Source organism: Ochotona curzoniae, unplaced genomic scaffold (assembly GCF_017591425.1).
Source record: "Ochotona curzoniae isolate NIBS_2020 unplaced genomic scaffold, NIBS_Ocur_1.0 scaffold_1852, whole genome shotgun sequence".
Lineage (NCBI taxonomy): Eukaryota > Metazoa > Chordata > Mammalia > Lagomorpha > Ochotonidae > Ochotona > Ochotona curzoniae.
In genome coordinates, this window is record NW_024467087.1 from 31,213,087 (window position 1) to 31,226,787 (window position 13,701).

Sequence of the window (13,701 nt, forward strand, 5' to 3'; positions counted from 1 at the left end):
CTTGGTTCTTCATGAGAGCTAAAGACTAGATCTTGGTTCCATTCATTTTAAGTTATTAATCTTTAATCATGACTATAAAAATGTTGGATTCAATGTGTGAATTGTCAATTCCAATTAATGCTGTAGATTGTAGTTATTCACAGCTAAGTGCCTTTCTGAACCCTCCCCCTTTAACTGATTTGGAAAACATGACATTATACGAATTTATTTGCTCCACATCTATGAAGTATGTGGATCCAAATAGTGATAAAAGAATTTTTTTATGAGCTCTAAGAAAAAAAAAATGCATTGGGAGTTCTACCCACTGGTATATAGAAGGGCATCTTAACATGTTTGTATCTCTCTTTTCAAATGATTAAATGGATTAAAGACAAGCAGGGCAGTAGAATAATAGCAGTAAATCAAGAAATATAGCACTAAATCTATTGAGCATGGTACAGTTCTTCCTCTGTATTTGGGGCTTTTCTTTCTGGCACAGGTTTCTCGGGTGTGGCTTTTTTTTTTTTTTTTTTTTTGTCTTCCGTTACTTGAACATCTTTTCCAACAGCAAATTAGCATCCAACATTCACAATTTTCCTTCCTCAACATCCTCCTAAGCCCTTGTCTTCCTTGGAAGCCCACGTCTAATACATTCTTGTTTCTTTGTATGTCATTGTCATGGTAGATGCTAATGGCTTTCTTGAAGGCTCCATCTATAAAACACGATGTCCCAATCTTCCTTGCAATCAAAGATTTCATATGTTACAATGATTAACATTAGGTAGTAAAGATAATACAATGATTGCCTCACTTCCCTCCCAAAACTTTAGAGGGAACCCCATGGCAAAAATAGATTGTTCACTTCAAGGTACAAAAGTCTCAGGGCAAAAATTCTCTTTGAATTGAAAGACACATACTACACAAGTACACATACAGACACAAGTACTTACTGCAATCTTGTAAGTGTCCAAAATGAGCTTAGTATGGGAACAAAAGTGTAAAACCAGGATGACATAGTCCCGCCTTGAAAAAATGTTCTATCTTCAGCTTGAAGAATGAAAAAAAAAGCTTAAAATGCATAAAAATAAAATCTCCAGCTAATGAAATACCATTGTTACAGCAGAAAATATCAAAGCTAACTGTATTTTCAAACCTGCCCCACCAAGGATCCTAAGATTCAGCAGTTGCACAGCCTGTCTATGAGCTTCTTGCACCCACCTCTTTGAACCACTGCCACTGCTTTGAGCTGATGCGAGATGTTCTTCAGACAGAAGTCCCATAATGTTAAACATTTTTCTGAGTCGTATATCTAGTCTAGTCCTCTTAATATAGATGAGACAGCAAAACCTATAGAACCATAAGAAAATTTCTTTTAGGATACACACTTTGAAGCTGAAATCCTTAGTTTGCTGATTCCAGTAGTCCACTCTCTGTGGCACCTATGAGCACAGCAGCAGACATTTGCCAAACTATCAACACAGGGGTAGGTGTTTGTCTTAATAGTTAAGCTGCAGATGTAGATGTTGGAATGCCTTCTCATATAGTTCCTGAGTTCAACTCCTAGTTCTCCTGGCTGCTGACTTTTGGCTTCCTGTTGATGTAGACCCAGGGAGACGGTGAAGATGCGTAAAGTAATTGGGTTCCTACCACACATGAGGGAGACCAGGCTTGGGCTCCTGACTCCCACCTTTGACCTGGCCTAGTTCTAGATATTTCAGGCATTTGAAGAGAAAATCAACAGGTGGCATTACTTGCTCGCTCGCTCTCTTTCTTTCTCTCTCTCCCTTTTTCCATTCCTCCCTTTCCCTGTCTCTCAATCTGAAAATTTAAGCATATCAGAGTCTCCTTTTGACTTTGGAAGAGTCAGTTCACTGAGGAGCAGGAAGGCATTGCTTTTGGGTATCCTCAGCCATGTGCTCAGCTCCTAAGTTACCCCCCAAGCTGAAAGAAAGCAGTGGCTGGACAGCCACATAGTTGGTGAAACTGTTGTGAGGATTCATTGATCTCATGCATACAAAGTATCAGGCCACAGTAGGTGTTATATAAAGATTAGAACTTATTAGTATTTGTTTGAACATAACATGTTTCAGAGATGTGGTTCAGTAAAAAAAAGTGAGTATTCGTGAATTGTAATCCAGAGCCGAGGAGTGTACATCTAGTTTTAGAGCTAAATGTCAATTTATTATGTCAGTTGGTGGGAGAGGGGAGATGTCAAGGCCTAATCTTATCTTCCCAGGGAGCCTAAATAATCTGACTGGCCTAAATAGAGGATGATAATTACTTCTTGGATAAATTCGATTGTCACGAAAGCACAACTACAATCTTCCCACTTGCAATTTACTTTGCTACATTGCTATTCATGCATTGCTACAAAGAGACCTAATTAAGAGGAGCACTCTATTTAGGAAAAATGGCCTAGGAGGCATCACTGTTGGAACTGTCTGGTTTCATTGAGCGCTTGCTTCCTGTTTCACATTTGTGACTTTAGCTGGGGAATTTTCCAAGGCAAAGGTTATGTCTTGAGTTTGAACTTCAAAGTGCCACTCATTTGTTTCCCCATCCCATTCTCAGTCCCACACAATTGGTTTCCTCCTGAAGATACATGTGGTTTCCTTGGATTTCAGTCTAGGAGATTTCAATTCCAATGTTTTCAGTCTGCCACTTACCCTCAGATTATTAACTACATTCCCTTTTTACTAAACTGCCTTATCTCTTTTGAGTAGTGATCCTGATTAATACAGATTAAGCAATCTACTCCTGTATTACCCAGCTTGAAAGTGACAAGAGCAGGAGTAACCTAGATTACGGCAGATTAACCCCTATGCTCAGGAATTTCAAAGGCAGGAGGAAATACCTCAGGGTTGGTAGAGTCAGGAATGACTTCTTAGCAGCAACTGTAGTGGATCTTGAGGGATGAATGGGATTTTGACAAAAGTTGAGGGTGTGGGGTGAAATGATTATGTTTATACTGGTAGGAAAGCGCAGAATAAATACTGATCAAAGTACAATGTGAAGGTGGGATCACTTTAAAGAGATACTTGGAGATAATTCCTTGAACGTAGTTGGGATTATGTTTTTGAGAACCTATTTATGCTTAGCTCTGTTAAAAAAAAAAAAGATTCTTCCTTTGTTCTTCCTTCTTCAATAGAGGTGATTAATGGTAACACCTAAGGAGCTTCTGGATGGCATTTTTTTCTGATGGAATTTATTTTTAATCTGTAAAGCACACATGTTATAGATCATGGGGAGGATATATGCGGGTGTATATTTTCATTATATATAGTTAGTTATATAAATGCATCCATATAGTAGATAGTAGATTTGTAAAATTCTCATTTTCTGCCTAAACATCCTTGTATAATCCTCTCCTCTTAAGATCTGAGACTATAATGGGATAGTGTTCCCCTGGTTAAGTTACATGATACAGCGAAGTTGTTGAGATAGTTACTCCCATGCTTATGTTGTGCAAGGATTTACAGATAGCTTTGAAGAAAACTGCACATTGTGAGAAGATCGTGAGCCTAGGACCTGTCTAGGAGCTCACACCATCCCCCAAAAGGAAATCCACAAGAAAACAGGCCACAGCCTAAAACCACAAGTAACTGGATTTTGCCAATAACCAATTAGCTAGCGTGCATCCCTGTCTGATGCTGTGATTGCAGTTATTAACAGTTATTAACTGTATTAACTGTTTTCTAGATTCCTAATGCTCTCAAGTCTGCAGTATAGCTGACTTGACAGAGACTCCCCAAGGCTAGCCAAGTCATAGAGATAGCAAATAACTCTCCCAGGACCATGACATCTCTTTACAAACCAACTAAGGCAAAACCCATACCCTGAAAATATTCCTCTTATCAGGTGCTTACATGCCACGAGATAGTATATCCCCGTGTTAATCATTCAAGAGCTAGGCACCAGAGAAATGTGGACAACCCTTCTACTCTGATTAAGTTGAAATCAGCAAATCCCAAAAATGTTCATCCTGCCATGCCTTGTCTTTCCCACTGAAACCCCAGGAAAAACTCCTTAAATTCCACCCCATGCTCTCGCCTCCTGTCTCCACACGGCCCCTGCTGCTTCCCTGTGTGGCCCTGGTTGGGGTGGGGAGCCCCTTCCTTTTGGGAGCTATACGAAACTGTCTTTTCAATGACAATCTTCTCTTGATCTTCTGGCCTCACCCTGCCTAATAAATAGTAAAACCTACATTTTAAAACCATGACAGTTCCTTAGCTGTCTCGCTAAAACATGCCCAGACTCCTGGCTTATGGAAACTGTGACTTAATAAATGTGTGTTGTTTTAAGCTGCTAAGTTCCAGCTGCTGTTCGTGGAAATTTGTCATGCAGCAAGAGAAAACTAGTTCCACATGTAAAAAATGATATTTAAACATGCTATATCCCACTGCATTTACACACACACACAAATAGGAATATGCATGTATATGTCATTAAAAATTTTAATTAAGGGAATAAACATTTGGAGGTGAGCAATAAAATGTGGGATGCAAACAGGCATGGAGAAAATATTACAGGACATCATAGAGACCATCTGAAATGGTTCTTAACCTTGGAATCACCTAGAAACATTCAAGATTTATTCATAAGAAACAGTGAGAGAGAGAGAGACAGCATCTGCTGGTTTACTCTCTAAATGGCCATAAAAATCAAGGTTAGACCAGGCCAAAGCCAACGGTTAGGAACTCCATCCTTGTCTGGCACATGGGTAGCAGGGGGCTGGATACTTCAACCAACTTCTGCTGTCTTCCCAGGCACATTAACAGCTGGATCTGAAGCAGAGTAGCCAGGACTCAAACTAAAACTCCAATATGTGATGTTAGCATGACAAGTGACTTTTTTTCCCCATTTTTCTTTATTTTTTACATTCTTTACATAATTAATTAGGGCAAAAAAGCTCAAGGGCTACAGGAAAGTGGGTAAGACCATTTTTATCCACATTGCTTTTTTTTTTCCTGTATCTGGGGTGAAGGGGGAGATAAAGGGAGAAGCCCCACCCAGTCTCCCACCCATCCCAGGCCCCTGATATGGGGCATGCTCCGAGGGTCTTGCTCAAGTGGTTTTGATAGTTCAACAGTTATGAGTTGCTGCCAATCTCATCATTCCAAGCACGATGAAGTTGCTGCAGAATCCACTGATTGACATAGTCTACCTTAGAGTCTCCGTTTGTCCAGTTTTTCACTGCAACATATGGCTGGGGTAGTTGATTGATTTGTTCTGTCCTCTGTTGTGATGCCAGGTGTCCTCTGCAGGTTCTGATGAACTGCCATATCCTCCATGTGCAGCTGGTTATACTCTCCACTGCTCCGTCTGAGCCTCTGAGGAGGCTCGGCTCTGGCACTTGTACTCCATGGCAGTCCGGCAGTTCGATTGGGGAGGTCCCAAAAGAAACTTTGTCTGAGTTGATCCCAGACCAGATTCTTGTGTATACTTGGAAGTACAGGGTACAGCACAGACCATTGTCCCAATCAGCTGGTGGTTGCAATTGCTGGGTCAGTTCTGTTTCCAGCCCTGTCTTCCACTGGAACCAATGGTTGTTGCAGTCCAGCCTGATTCTGCCCACCACACGCTCGGGACTCACATAAGCCAGTGGGAGCTGCAGCCTAGCCGGTTGGGGCGACCCCCAATAACCCCCACCAGGCCCGCCCCCTGCTCTGGTTCCTGTGCTTGCCAGTATGTGCAGCAGACTAGTCCAGTCTGCGCCACATCCCATTCAGCTCTCATACATGTCAATGGGCATTGAAGCCTAGTTCCATCTAACCAGCTCCACTATCCAGCCCACACACATGCTGTTGGGTGCCTTTCTGTCTAGCCACCCCTGCCCCAGTCCTGATTTCCGTGCTCTCCAATGGGAGTGGTAATCCAGGAGGGAGGAGCCCACTATTTCCCTTCTAGGCCATTCCCCGATTTTGCACTCTCCAGGTGGTTCTGGAATTAAACTTGACAGATTTAGCCTCCGTGCCAGCCCCTGTCAGCTGATGCTGCAGCAAAGCCCAACCAACCCTCACCCACTCTAGTTTTTGCTTGCACCAGTAGGAACAGTCAGCCCAAGCTGGTTTTTCCCTGATCTAGTTCACATGAGGCCCACAGGTGTTGTAGCCCTGCCTGTCCTGGTCTGCTCCCATCCCTACCCATGCTCTCCAGTGGGAGTAGCGGTCCAGCAGGGGAGCCCTCCACATTCCACCTGTCGGCTCCACCCCTCCCTCTCTGGTTCTCACTGTGCTGTTGGGCGCTGCGGCCACATCTGGTACGGGTCACCTCACCTTGGCATTCCATATTGTGCGCTGGTTTTTGTCACGACCAAACCTGGCTCAACCCACACTCTGTTCTGGTGCTCAGATGTGCCAATTGGTGATGTGAGCTGATTCAGTCTGGTCTGCCCCAACTCGTGCCAAATGTGTGCCAATGGGTACCTTTCCATGGCCTGTTCTGGGCTGTTTCCTATCACGCTTCTTGCGGTTACCTGCAGGGACTGTGTCCTGCCAGAGGAGTTGCCCAGGCTCCTCCATCAGAACCTCTCCCAATGCCAGCTTTCGTGCATACCAGTGGACCCATGAGCCTGCCTTACTCAGTTCACCTCCAGTCCTAGTAGGATAAGTGACTTCTTAACTCACTGCATTAAAAAAAAAAAAAAAACCAAACAAACAATTGTTTGACTGGCAGAGTACAAAAAGAGAGGGATGGGGAAGGGATATAGAAAGAATTTTACATCTGCTGAATCACTCCCCAAATGGCCACAGTGGCTGAAGTTGGGCCAGTCTGAAGCCAAAAATGTCTTCTGAGTCTCCCATGTGTTCAGGGGTCCAAGTACTTGGGCCATCTTCTGTTGTGTTCTCAGACCATTATTAAGGAGCTGAATTGCAAGTGGAACACGTGGTTCTCAAACCGGCACCCATATGGGATGCCAAAGATTCAGCTGATGGATTAACTTCTATGCCACAACACTGCCCCCAGGAATATTTTAAAATGCTGTTATTTAAAGAGCAGGTTAGTTAGATTTTGGTGTTCTTTGGTATATTTGAAGGCAGCTGGATAATATAGGGAATATATCCATATAGGTCTATGGGCATTAAGTGGATTTCACAAGAGAATCAGAGTGGACATAAAATGGTTCTCTTGCTACTTACCCTTGGTAAAGGAGAAAGTTGCCTTTTGGCTAGTTGTGGGAGGTGAGATCTAGCAATCTCCACTGCCAATAACGAAAATGCTTGAGTTTCCCCCTTTCCAGACGTTCAAGGGGGAACTTCCTGGTTGTGATTCATAATTTTGGCCACGGTCCAAGGCTTGGTGTGTGACACATAAGTTGGACACTCATAGCTGGAGCAGCAGCTGGTCATCCTTCCCTCCCTTAAATAGCTGAGTCGGCGCTGAATCCTTAAGAGTCTAAATAATTTACTCTCTGTTCTACTTGGGTCCAGTTAACATTATTTCTCAAAATATCCCTGCCTGTGCGGTTACATTTACTTACACTCTTCTTGCCAAGATCTTCTAAATATCCCTTCTAATATGCATCTGATCGGTAGAAATACCAGCATGATCCAAACTCTGAAGTAAATTACAAAGGACAGGAGCATCTTGAGTCAGTCCAATGGGACTTTAAGTACCACTGTCCCCCTCCCTTGGGGAGTTCTATACCAGAAACAACCGTGTGAGATCCTGCTTTCCATCAAGGGGGTTATTGGTTAATGAGGCCTGTGGCTGGTGTGGTTTTCCTGTGTTTAGCTTTTGCAGCTCTCCGAGACAGTTGCTTGGAAAAGAGAGCTGACAGAATTATTGCCCAGCAAACTTGTCAGCCACAGCCACAGACTCCACCGATACTGACGAATTTTATGACTAATTTAATGAAGAGAGCAAGCATTTGAAGAAACAGAGTGAAGAGCTTTTGGCATCCCATTGTGCTAAGGAGGTCTGAAAGTCTCCTCATTAAGACATCCTTTTTTCTGTTGTCTTTATGCTCTTGGCTTTGTGTCATCCTTTCTCAAATCCCAAGCAGGAACCTATGGGCAGCAATAGCTTCAGGATGAGGTCACTGGCATGGAATCTTGGGACTTAACATTCTTAGTTCTCCTGTGACAAAGGGGACCCTTTCAAGGAAATCCAGGTTTTATTGGACATTGGCCAATCCAGACTGAGCTCAGTCATGGGTCCATGGTGAGCACAGGGGTTCCCTGATCAAGGATGGGAGTGGCAGATTCACTTGTTCTCCACTCGCCTCCTAGGACCAGTGGGCCCACCTGAGCATATCCTTTACATGGTTATGCCTGACATGCTAAAACAGACATAGTATGACTCTTAAGACCTAGGCTTATAACTGGCTTTACTGCTACTTCCACACTATGCGATTTGCCAAAGCAAATTACAAGATCAAACCCAACAGCAACAAATGGGATATATATGCCACCTTTCTGGTGGGGGTGGGGGATGGGGTGGATAGTCAGTTGATAGTCAGTTCACACAAATAGGAAGGACAAAAAAAATAGGGGCCATAATGCAATCTGCCACAGGTAGGTAAGGTAAAGATAACTTCACATTTACAAATGGGAAACCTCAAACTCAAGTCAAACAAAAAATTGGGACAGTGATGAAATGCAAACCCAAACATAGCTCTCATGACTTCAAAGCCCCTCTTCTGTTTGTCTCCCTGAATTCTTTTCTGTTATGTCATTAGGAATTGGCCTATTTGCCTCCTTCATAGTCTTACTACCTGGGCCCTGCAAGATAGCCAGTGGCTAAAGTCCTTGCCTTGCATGTGCCAGGATCCCATATGGGCGCTGGTTCGTATCTCAGCTGCTCCACTTCCCTTCCAGCTCCCTGCTTGTGGCCTGGAAAAGCAGTTGAGGATGGTCTAAAGCTTTGGGACCCTGCACCCACGTGGGTGGCCCAGAAAAAAAATCCTGTCTCCAAGCTTTGGATAGGCAAAGCTCCAGCCGTTGTGCCCACTTGGGGAGTGAGTCGGCAGATGGAAGATCTTTCTCTCTATCTCTCCTCCTCTCTGTATATTTGACTTTCCAATAAAAATAAATAAAATCTAAAAAAAAAAAATAGCCTTAAACCTGCTTGGACATAAACAATAGGTGAAGTTTCCTCTACTGAAAAAAACAAAGGATCAAATTCCTTTGTTCTTGCTCCATTTTTAAAGAAAATAGATTTTCTTATTTTAAAATTATTAGTTTTAAATAATTAGTTTAACAGACTCAATATGGTTTGTAGACTCAATTCTAAGAACATTATGGTGTTCCTTTTCACCCTCCCTTCCCTTTTTTCCCTTCCACTATCCTTTCTTCTCCATTTCCATCTTTCTTAAGCTTTCACGATAACATATTTTAAATTTACATTACAGTAAAAGTCTTAATAATTCATCAAGTAAGAAGTAAGACCAAAGAGGTTAGTTTAATGACAATAACACAACAACATGCAATAATCAACTGGGAAAATGAACATTTACCCATATACAGCAAATCTTAAAGTAATCACAGATCATTAAAAGTATGATAGCATACAAGCTGATATTGCATGCTAACCTTCTGCCTGTGGTAATGGCGTTACATATGGGTGCCAGTTCATGTCCTGGCAGCTCCACTTCCCATCCAGCTCCCTGCTTATGGCCTGGGAAAGAAATGGAAGATGGTCCAAAGTCTTGGGACCCTACATCCACCTGGGAGATGCATAGGAGGCTCCCAGCTTTGGATTGGCTCAGCTCTAGCTGTTGTAACCATTTGGGGAGTGAACCACAGAAGATCCTTCCCTCTGTCTCTCCTTCTCTAGAAATCTGCCTTTCCAATAAAAATAAATAAATATTTTATAAAAGAAAAAAAAAATCCCTGAAATCTGGCAACATGCTTGTTGCTGACTCTAACACTCACATAGACACGGACAAGTCCAGGCTGGCTTTCTGTTAGTCTTTCGCTTGACACATTTGTGGAGTTCATTCAGTGACCCACTTATGCCTGCCTCATCCTGACCAACCTAATCTGGGTAGAATTTTAGATTGACCATCAGCCTGAAGCGTTACAAGCTGCTATCTCTAATACAGCCTGTGAACTTTCCTCGGGTGTCAGTTTCCATGGAAAGTTTGTACCTCTAACTTTCAACACACTTGCACTAAACTAAATCTGGCCTCTGACATCTTACAGGTAGAAGGTGCCATCTGCTCTCTGCTTTTCCTCCTCTGGTATTTAGCCAGCCTGCACTGACAGTATGTTTAACTCTTTGTGATCCGTCTAGCTGGAGGTCTCCAAGGACTTCAGGCTTCTGATTGCGCCTGCCTTTTTCTTGGCACGGTTTGCTTTGATGGTCTATTTTTGCCTGTTGTACAACCTGCAGCAGCTGATTCACTCAGCTGGCTGGCTCTCACATTCAGTGAGGCTCCATCTAATCTCTGAATTCTAAAGGTCAGTGGACTCAGTCTCAGCAAGGATGCTGAGTTCCGATGTTTTCTTTCCCCATACTTCCACAGAAGACTGAAAAGCAGATTATTTGCAATGATTGCTGGAGACATAAGGTGAGTGGCCTCTGCAATGCTGGAAACCAAGAGAGAACAATAGTTGCCCTCAAGCCTTCAGGAATGACAGCTAAATATACAGGATCGATAAATAGGGACAAAATTGTAAGGAAGTTGCAGCAAGAAACGAACAAATAGAAAGTGTAGGTGCTGCTGCTGAAGAACCTCAACAAGTTCAAACAGTGTCTGTTTTGGCATGGGTCATCTTGCTGGTTTCTCTCAAGGGCAAGAAAACTATGCATTTACCATGTGAGGAGATAGGGGGAAATGGGAGGGAAGACAGTTGGCTAGCAGCATTGATGTAGATTTTGTGGCCCCTGCCTTTAAAATGATTCACCATTGGATCATGGAGAGGAACCAAGGAGAAAACTAGCAGTGTGGTGCTCCCTGCAATGATTCCTGAATTGCCTGGCAGCTGAAAACATAGTTACAGTAATAAAATATGGGCTCTACAATGCCCATCCTGAACCTCTTCTGGCCCATGCCTTTTGGTAAGCTTTTTTTTTTTAAGTTTTATTTATTTGTTTTAATTGTAATTGTTATTAACATTGTATTATGTGATACAGTTTTATAGGCACTGGGATTCCCCACCCCCCCTTGGCAAGCTTCTTAACTCTTTTTTCTCAACTCCTCTACTAAAGAAGTTTAGTTTGTCATCTAACATGAGAGACGGAGGTTTGTTGCTAATTCATCAAGGATCCAGGGTCTTGCCATGTCTTTGCACTGCCTTCCTGCTGTCATGGTTCTGGTGTAAAATGACTCTCAGATAATAGTTTAAAAACTCTTAGTCTTAATGATCTGTAAAAGGGACAGAATACATCCGACCTCATATGATTGTTGTTATAAATTAACATTTATGAAGTGCTTGGCACTATGCTAGGCACCCAATAATCAATATGCAATGGTGCTCATTTGGGGGATGCTTGACAAGAAGCCAATAACAGCAGTGAATTGAGACTATGGTGTCTATAGATTATACTGCTTTTTTAATAAACTCTCAAATATATTGGAAGTTCTCCTTGTGGATTTCCTCTTTAAAGACTTCATGGTTTAACCTGATGCTTTCCCTTCCTACTAAAATTACATTCTGATCAATGCACAGAGCATACTAGAAGCTCACAGACATTTAAGTTACACCTGGTGGACCTTTTTACTTCTGCTTCCACATATTGTGTTGAACAATCACTAAGCATCAGTTGAGCTACTGCCAAATCCATTTCTGTCTGTTGCACTTTTAATTTTAATTAATCAATCTAATGTACATTTGTGAAATATGATTATAAAAAGAAAGGTACTGTTTATATAAAAGCTATGTTCATCTTTGAAAAGATTTGACAAATTTCACTTTTAAAAACTATTATATTATTATAAATAAAACAAAGCTAAAATTAGAAACCAAATAGGAGGCATTAAGGAATGTAGTTATTACAAAAAAAGAGTCTGTGAGATTCCATCCAGAGGATCTACATAAAAAGAAAAGGCTATGGCCTTATGGTACATCACACTTTGCTGAGTGAATGTACATTTGTATGTTTTGGGTTAAAATAAAATATTTAAGCACCATATTATTGTTTTATATGATACTTTGTCTAGTTAATCATTTGTTCTGAGAGTTTGTTATCAAAAATATTCTACTACACACTCAATATATGTGTTAGCTACTTTATATGTTATAGGATTGAAACAAGGAACAGTAATATATTTTCCAGATTTATGGATGGAAGCTTGTAGTAGACATACTAATGCCCCCCCTTCCTAAATACCTCCACTTCTTAATTTCAAACACCTCTGGATATGCTATGTTTCAACAGATGATTAAGATAGGAAAAAAAAAGGTAGCCTATCATCTCACTTTGAGATGGGACAATTATATTGAACTAATCAGATAGGTACAATGTAATCACAAAGGCGCTTATTAGTAGATGCTGAAAAATCTGTCAGAACAAAGTAGGATGAGAAAGATTTACTCTGATGGTACTGGCTTTGCAGATGGAGGTGCAAGACAAGAAATGTGGGTAGTTTCTAGAAGCTAGAAAAAAGCAAGAGAATGGGGTCCAGCATGATGGATCAATGGCAAATCCTTGCCTTGCACGCTCTGGGATCCCATATGGGCAAAGGTTTGTATCCTAGTTACTCTATTACCCATCCAGCTCCCTGATTGTGCCCTGGGAAAGCAGTAGAGGATGGCCCAAAGCCTTGGGACCCAGGTGGGAAAGCCAGAAGAAACTCTGGGTCCCTGGTTTCGGATTGGCTCATCTCCAGCCATTTCAGTCACTTGGGGAGTAACCCAGCAAACTGAAGATTTTCTCTGTTTCTCCTTCTCTCTGTAAATCTGACTTTCTAATAAACAGAAAATAAATCTTCGTTTAAAAGCAAGAGAGGAAAACCACCTTGCCAACAAAATTTCAGTCTAGTCTAATGCATTTCAGACTCATGACCTGGAGGACAGTAATACAGCTTAAACCTGCAAGGGTTTAGAAGTTTATTATATTAGCAATAAAAAAAATTGACAGAAATTCTGACATTTGAAACGGGTGGCAGGAAGTGCCAAGGAGGTCACTGGCGACTCGGTCGGTGGAGCCCAAGCGTGTGCCTGCACCTGTGGGCCATGGCATGACAGACAGCCAGGGAGCAGGGCATCACCCTGTGCGGGAGTGCAGAGATCCTGGCTAAGTTCTTCTCATTTGGCATCAACAGCATTTTATCAGCATGGCATTTATCCATCTGAAACCTTCACTCGGGTGCAGAAATATGGACTCACCTGGCTTGCAACTACTGATCTCGAGCTCATAAAATACCTGAATAATGTGATGGAATAACTGAAAGAATGGTTGTACAGATGCTCAGTTCAGAAACTGGTGGTAGTCATCTCAAATACTGAAAGTGCTGAGGTCCTGGAAAGATGGCAATTTGATATCGAATGCAACAAGACTGCAAAAGAAGATAGTGCTCCCAGAGAAAAGTCTCAGAAAGTTATCCAGGACGAAATTCGGTCAGTGATCAGACAGATTACAGCTACGGTGACATTGCTGCCACTACTGGAAGTTTGATATACTGATTTATACAAAGATTTGTTTGTTCCTGAAAAATGGGAAGAGTCTGGACCACAGGCTCTTACCAATTCTGAAGAAGTCCGTCTCTCTTCATTTACTACAACTATCCACAAAGTAAATAGCATGGTGGCCTACAAAATTCCTGTCAATGACTGA

At 42.0% G+C, this 13,701-nt stretch overlaps 1 pseudogene; it reads left to right on the top strand.

Moving 5' to 3' along the window:
* The first annotated feature begins 13,100 nt into the window (after nt 1-13,100).
* LOC121169269 lies at nt 13,101-13,701 on the top strand (annotated as a pseudogene).